General features: G+C 37.6%; 1 pseudogene; it reads right to left on the bottom strand.

Annotated features, from left to right (window-relative positions):
- Positions 1-84: 84 nt before the first annotated feature.
- LOC119990957 lies at positions 85-5,734 on the bottom strand (annotated as a pseudogene).
- Positions 5,735-8,602: the final 2,868 nt, after the last annotated feature.

Consider the following 8,602-nt stretch of genomic DNA (forward strand, 5'->3'; position numbering starts at 1 on the left):
ACATTTATGCCAGGGCAAATGCACTTACAAAAAACTTGGTTTGGGAAATTGAGTTTCATCTGACAATGTAAATAAGAAGAAATCTCAACAAAATTAGCACCAAATGTATTATTTCACAGAACTAACATTACTGGTACATGGAAAATGAAATTTGGACAGCAGAAAAGGATCAATCTCCTATATAATGGTGAGATAATAGTATTTTGTTATTCATCCATGGCTAGTATCAACTCATCAAGTGCCAAAAACATTTCACTGCTTCAGCAGTATCAACCCATCAAGTGCGTAAACTAACAAAAGCATGAAAGAGAATACAATGAAACACACGATCAGAACGGAATCCAGGAACCAGATAACCTAACTCTCAAGTCAGCGAATTTTGGCTTTCTTCTGGCCTTGCGCTTGAGGTGCTGCACAAATCTTCCTCCAACACCGGATAGAAATAATCGAGGGTATCACAATTCAAGAGAAATTTGCTCCAATATAGTACCCATAGTAGTGAAGTGGGCTTGCAGCAAAGTTATCACCTTGCAAGTAGGAAGTAATGTAATAATTAAACAGCAGCTCCGTAGAGCTGCCCCAGAGAAACCGCAAACTGAAGTATATAGCTGTATGATTTTCCTTTAGCAATTGCATACCTGGCAGATGATGTTGGCAAACATTTCCAGTCAGGAATATGTTAAGGAAGAATAAATCTTACACAGCTAGCAGGCTAGCCAGGCCAGCATAAATCTTATTGTGGCTCTCCATGGCAATGGGAAATACTTACACAGCTAGCAGGCTAGCCGGGCCTCCCAAAACTGCAGTGATTCCTTCGAGGGTGACAACACCAGCATCCCTACCTGCATATCTTGAATCACCTTTGCTGTACTCTTTCCCTGCCAGCAGTGATTTCTGAGTATTTTTCCAAAAAAAACCGTATCATATGGTGTCTAAAAACCATGCCAACTGATACCAATGCTTAGTGTTTTACAAAAATGAGGAAGCAAGAGGGCACTTACACACTTCCGCGAGATAATTAGCAGTCTTGTCTTTGTAAAATTCTGGAGAGAATACAAAATAACCCTCAAGAATTATGTGAGTAAGGCCAGTGAAAGCCCACCAGCACATGAGCAATCTATCAACTTTTGATTTTTTGGACTTCCCTGCCATTGCAGAAAGATGAGTGAATGAATTAGGAATTCAAATTATCATTCCATTCAAGGGATGTCCGATCATTCGATTGACAATATTAGCGAAACACAAAAAACCACCACCACCAAAGATGAATCAGAGAACTAACTTCCGTGTCAGTTGGGTATATAAACATGAGCAGACAACAGTCCCAAACCACATTTTCCAATTGCAAATATGAGATCTTCCCAGCTCACATATAGACTTGAACAAGTTGTATTGAATCTATTCGCAAAAATAAAGGAGAATATATGACAATTTAGAATGTCAAGTTCAATCAATTATTCAATTAGCTGCTCTTCAGTAAAGTCAACTCTAATCAATGTTAATTTAATCACCACCAGTTGAAGGTTCTCTGATTGCGAGAAAAATGTTCTCTTTTATCTTACTTGGTTAAACCCCATTTCATTCTTTCAAAAACAGTCTGTAGCAGAAAAATCCATCCTTCAAATAAAATCTATAATTTTTTTTATATATTTTCGGGTTTATGCAGCATATAAATCTAAATCTTAATCTTGTAATGAAGCTCACAATTTATTAGATGATATCATTAGTCAATTGATTGATTGTGTTCACATTGATTAGTCAATTGATTGATTGTGTTCATCTATCATTATTAGATGATATCATTAGTCAATTGATTGATTGTGTTCACATATCATTCATTGTGTAACTATATATACTACGGCTGTAATACCACAAAGATTAATAATAAAAAAAACACTTATTCTCCCAATCTTCCTTTTCTTCATGGTATCGGAGCAGGCCTCCTCTATTCTCTGATTTATTTTCTAAATGGCCGAAATCACTCCAATCATGTCCGACTCTGGCAGTTCCTCTGCCTCTCTACCCTCAAATACTTTTGATGTTCATACAAACCAACGATTATGTTCGGTGTTGTTGAATGAGTTCAATTATCTTCCTTGGTCAAGATCTGTTCAATTAGCTCTTGGTGGGAGATCAAAACTTGAGTTTATTGATAAAAGTATTGTTGTTCCTGATGTCAATTCTACTCAGTATAAATCTTGGATTGCCCAAGATAAGATGGTGCAGACATGGCTACTTAATTCTATGGAATTACATGTTGCTGAAATTTTCAGTTACTATGAATCTTCTGCAGATTTATGGAATGCTGTTAAGGAGATGTATGGAAATCAAAATAATACGGCACGAGTTTTTCAACTCAAGAGAGACATTGCATGTCTTCAACAGGAAGGTAAATCATTTATTCAATTTCTTGGTAGCATGAAAAGTATGTGGAATGAGTTGTCTGTTTATCGTCCACATACTACTGATTCTGCTGTCTTGCTAAAACGGGCTGAAGAGGATAAGATATTTCAGCTTTTGGCTAATCTTGCTCCTGACTACGAAGATCTTCGTAGTCGTATACTTATGAATTCTGAGCTTCCTTCTCTAGGAAGTGTTTGTGCTACTATTCAACGGGAAGAAGTCCGAAGAAAGGTCACGAACTGTAACCTTAAATCTGAGTTATCTGAAGCCCGGGCATATATGTTCAATCAATTGACTAATGATATCATCTAATATGGTATCGGAACTTATGATATCATCTAATAATGATATGTGAACACAATCAATCAATGTGAACACAATCAATCAATTGACTAATGATATCATCTAATAATGATAGGTGAACACAATCAATCAATTGACTAATCAATGTGAACACAATCAATCAATTGACTAATGACATGCTAGATTGCAAGCCTGCAAATACACCGTTGGAGAGTAAGCTAAACCTGACTATAGATGGTGAATCTCTTCGATTTCCTCAAAATTATCAAAGGCTGGTAGGTAAGCTTATTTACCTCACAATTACTCGACCCGATATCAGTCATGCAGTCAGTATTGTGAGTCAATTTATGCACTCTCCAACCATTGTTCATATGGGAATTGTTAAACGGATTCTTCGATATTTGAAAGGTTCTATTGGCCGTGGTCTACTAATGAAGAACAATGGTCATACACAAATAATCGGCTACACTGATGCTGATTGGGCCGGCAACTCTCTTGATCGAAAATCAACTACTGGCTATTGTATATTTGTTGGTGGCAATCTTGTGTCATGGAAGAGTAAAAAACAGCTCGTGGTTGCTCGTTCTAGCGCTGAAGCTGAATATCGCGCAATGGCTTCCACTGCTTCTGAACTTATCTGGCTAAAGGCATTGTTGGCTGATCTTGGTTTCCTTCATCCTCAACCAATGACTCTCTGCTGTGATAATCAAGCTGCCATGCATATTGCCTCCAATCCGGTCTTTCATGAGAGAACCAAACATATTGAAGTCGACTGTCATTACGTCCGTGAACAAGTTCAATCTCAGTTAATCTCTACCAAATATACTCGAAGTCAAGACCAACTCGCGGACATGTTCACTAAGGCTCTTTCGTCAGCTCAATTTCATTGGTTACTTTCCAAGCTTGGATCAATCAATATTCTTGCTCCAGCTTGAAGGGGAGTATTAGATGATATCATTAGTCAATTGATTGATTGTGTTCACATTGATTAGTCAATTGATTGATTGTGTTCATCTATCATTATTAGATGATATCATTAGTCAATTGATTGATTGTGTTCACATTGATTGATTGTGTTCATCTATCATTATTAGATGATATCATTAGTCAATTGATTGATTGTGTTCACATTGATTGATTGTGTTCACATATCATTCATTGTGTAACTATATATCATTCATTGTGTAACTATATATACTACGGCTGTAATACCACAAAGATTAATAATAAAAAAAACACTTATTCTCCCAATCTTCCTTTTCTTCACAATTCTACCTCTTTAACCCAAAAGCCTGAAATCTCACTAATGAAAACTTTTAGGTCTCTATTCCTGACAGCTCAAGAAAAGCTAGACCCTTTAAGCAACAACTGAAAAGAAACCGCTTTGAACCTGATTGAATAATGGCACTACACAGATTGAAAGAAACCGCTTTGAACCTGACTGAATAATGGCACTATACAGATTGAATTTTTCCCTCATTTTTCCACTTGGAGATCCGAACATTTCAATAAGCAGAGAATGATGGGAAATCCTAGAAAGAAAAACGAAAAACGAAAGAAGATGAGATGAGAGAGCTGACCAGAGAAGATCCAGACGAGAGAGACAACGAGGAGGGAAGAGAGTCCAAATACGCTGAGGATTGTAGACCAATGGAGGAATCCAGGGACGAAGCCGGGCAGCTTCAGATCTTTCGGCACATATGGATGATGCCCACCTTCACTTTCCTCAATTGATTGATTGTGTTCACATTGATTGATTGTGTTCACATATCATTCATTGTGTAACTATATATCATTCATTGTGTAACTATATATACTACGGCTGTAATACCACAAAGATTAATAATAAAAAAAACACTTATTCTCCCAATCTTCCTTTTCTTCACAATTCTACCTCTTTAACCCAAAAGCCTGAAATCTCACTAATGAAAACTTTTAGGTCTCTATTCCTGACAGCTCAAGAAAAGCTAGACCCTTTAAGCAACAACTGAAAAGAAACCGCTTTGAACCTGATTGAATAATGGCACTACACAGATTGAAAGAAACCGCTTTGAACCTGACTGAATAATGGCACTATACAGATTGAATTTTTCCCTCATTTTTCCACTTGGAGATCCGAACATTTCAATAAGCAGAGAATGATGGGAAATCCTAGAAAGAAAAACGAAAAACGAAAGAAGATGAGATGAGAGAGCTGACCAGAGAAGATCCAGACGAGAGAGACAACGAGGAGGGAAGAGAGTCCAAATACGCTGAGGATTGTAGACCAATGGAGGAATCCAGGGACGAAGCCGGGCAGCTTCAGATCTTTCGGCACATATGGATGATGCCCACCTTCACTTTCCTCAATTGATTGATTGTGTTCACATTGATTGATTGTGTTCACATATCATTCATTGTGTAACTATATATCATTCATTGTGTAACTATATATACTACGGCTGTAATACCACAAAGATTAATAATAAAAAAAACACTTATTCTCCCAATCTTCCTTTTCTTCACAATTCTACCTCTTTAACCCAAAAGCCTGAAATCTCACTAATGAAAACTTTTAGGTCTCTATTCCTGACAGCTCAAGAAAAGCTAGACCCTTTAAGCAACAACTGAAAAGAAACCGCTTTGAACCTGATTGAATAATGGCACTACACAGATTGAAAGAAACCGCTTTGAACCTGACTGAATAATGGCACTATACAGATTGAATTTTTCCCTCATTTTTCCACTTGGAGATCCGAACATTTCAATAAGCAGAGAATGATGGGAAATCCTAGAAAGAAAAACGAAAAACGAAAGAAGATGAGATGAGAGAGCTGACCAGAGAAGATCCAGACGAGAGAGACAACGAGGAGGGAAGAGAGTCCAAATACGCTGAGGATTGTAGACCAATGGAGGAATCCAGGGACGAAGCCGGGCAGCTTCAGATCTTTCGGCACATATGGATGATGCCCACCTTCACTTTCCTCCATCTCTCAGTCGCTCTCTGTCTCTCCGTGTCCGTGGGACTACCAATGTCGAACACACTACCCTTCACATTGCACTCTCCTAAAATATATGTTTTTTTTAAAAAAAAAATCATTTATCATGAAAAAAAAACATGCCTTCTAAATTTTGATCGAGAGTATTGGATATAAATTCAAAATATTTCATATTTATAAATTTAATTTTTGTTTAAAAATGTATTGAATTAATTATGTTAAATACTACTTATTTATGATTTTTAAAATTTTTTTGATGTTTTATAGATTTTTAAAAGATTTTAATGTCGCAAAATGATGCACTTGTCATAGACATGTGCATAATGCACAGGTCCTCCTGATTCCTTTCACTACGATTTTTCAAATTATCAAAAACAGGCTTGAGATAACAATGCATGAGCGGTTATCAACTTAAGATACTCAAAAGTTTAAATCATTTTTAAGTTGAATTATTGTTCTTTAGTCAATTGGCATTGACACTCGAACCACTAATTAGAATGATAAAAATAGTATGTATCATCCTGATGATGATTACAATTGAATTTCCCCTCTCCATTTTTTTTTTTAATTTTAAAAAAGGTTAATCGGCATTGTGCATTCGATGCATGATCACCTCTTAAGTTGGTTTGGGTAAAGTACGTGTACGTCACCGACTCACCAGGAACTCATCCTGGGCTTATTATACTAGTCTTTTGGCCCTAATCAGGGTCCATGAATAAGCTTCAATTTTCCCAATTAGTTAGGTGATGGGCCGATTAGTTGGGCTTGGGTAATGTGTGTATGTCTCCCAACTCACCCGACTCACCAGGACTCATCTTGGGCCTTCTTTGGCTAGAGGTCTTAACTCTCGGTCTCAACGGTAAACGGACATTTTGGCCTAATCTGGGCCTACGTGTCCACAAGCCCATTATTGTCCGGCTCCCATTTCTGCATCTCTGTTATTAACTTACAATTCGCCTGTCTGCTGCAGATGCTTAAGCAAAAGTCTTTGTTCATTGTGAACATCAATCAACAAAATCTTGAAGACTTAATAATGGTATTAGTTTGTTGAATTAACATATTTAAATAGATTTGTTCTTGATATTCGTAGGTCGAATCAACATATTGAAATAATCGTTCCTTTCATCACGCTACCACTTATAAACCTAATAATCAGTGAGTGCATGTGCTCATAATAGTCCGAGCAAAACCCCAAACACCACCCGCTAGAAAGAAAGAAAAAAATATAAATAAATAAAAACGCCGATAAAATCACATGACGATTGAAATCGATAGTTACGACATCCAAAACACTTCTATTTAATATTTATTGATTTGGAGAATGTATGTATATGATAAGGTGACTAAAAAGAAGTAATATAATCGATTTTAGAGAGGAGAAAAATTCCGACATATACGCAGAATGGTGGGGTTGCAAGTCACCCATCACATGCCAAGGCTACTAGATGGTGGGTTGGAAGGCAGCTGGCAAGGCTACTCCGTGTGGAGAAGCAAGTAGTGACCCACAAAGGAAGATGTTTCGCTTTCATGAGTTTCAACCCCACATTGCACGAAGAGGCATGACCTTACAATAAGCGAAGACCACCCAATCTCATCCTATGCATCTGCATCTTGTAGAGTTGTAGGGAGCAAGTTCAAGGGTGGGGGCCACCCAGGGGCTGCTACTGCTAGAAGGACAAACACGACCTCCCCCTACGTTGCTTTTGAGTCGAATCAATACAACACAGCTAATAAGGGACTTGTCTTTTTCTCCAAACATGAGCCCCCAACACACGTGTGGGTTAGTCTAACATATATAGTGCCAAATGCCCCGCCCACATCTACATTCACTCTTTGATACATCATTTTCCCTCACTAGACATCGATTGGAACTCTCACTTTTCCTTTCCAATCAACGTTTTCATACTATTATGTCTAATCACCACCTTCTTTTTTCCATCAAGAAGGATGTCATAGAAACCTTTCACGTTTGCCATTTGGATATTCGAAATAAGTCTAAACTCAAACCGTCATACCCACATATAGGTTTACCCTTTGAATATTCGAAATGGGTCTAAACTCGGATCGTTGGACTATGCACATATAAATTTTTCACTTGACGATAATGTAAGTTGAGTGAAAGCCTAGTGAGTGACCAAAAGGATTTTCTCTCAGTAAGAACTAACTCAGCATGTTTTAGAGTTTGATAGAGTAAATATGGTTAATGAATGGCTTTGTTAAAGCCAATAGTGTTAAAAAGACCTTAAGAGGAAACATCCAAAACAAAAAAGCAAGAAAACAAGAGCAAGGTGGAGCCACAATGAGGAATAATGAATGAAGGGGTGAGGAAGTGTTACTGTTAAGCCACATTCAAAAAATGTGGTAGAGCTGGTGGTGGTTAAGGCCACATGTTCCCCATAAATGCAGGAGACAGAGACAAAGGTGCCTGGGCTTACGCACACTTCTCCCCTCTTGCTTGTACAGTATTATATGTCATGCTCTGGTTGCTCTCATTGTCCCCTAACAATGTCCCTCTGTTCACGGATCTCCTCCTAACTCTCTAGTCGTGGCTGCATGTAAGCCTCTGCCCCAAAAAGCTACTGCTATCTTTGAATCTTATTATGTTCTCTACCTGTTTGTTATATTTCCCCAACCAAAGAAGCACCCCCCCTTAAACAGTATAGTAAAGCAAATAAATGTGTCAAACAAGATTGAAAGGAGTTTTCTGGAGATGTCTATTTATCTTTTTCAGTAGCACAGCTAGATATATCATATATTCATGCCTGCCATACTAAGAAATGCATTGATGTGATGTCTATGAGTCCTTGAGTAATTGAACACACAAAATTTGACCTGCCATTCTTGCTAATTTTGAAGCATTTTGCTGCAAGATATATACTAAACTATATTACAAAAGCCAGTCTTTCCACAATAATGGG

Source organism: Tripterygium wilfordii, chromosome 22, assembly GCF_013401445.1.
Source record: "Tripterygium wilfordii isolate XIE 37 chromosome 22, ASM1340144v1, whole genome shotgun sequence".
Lineage (NCBI taxonomy): Eukaryota > Viridiplantae > Streptophyta > Magnoliopsida > Celastrales > Celastraceae > Tripterygium > Tripterygium wilfordii.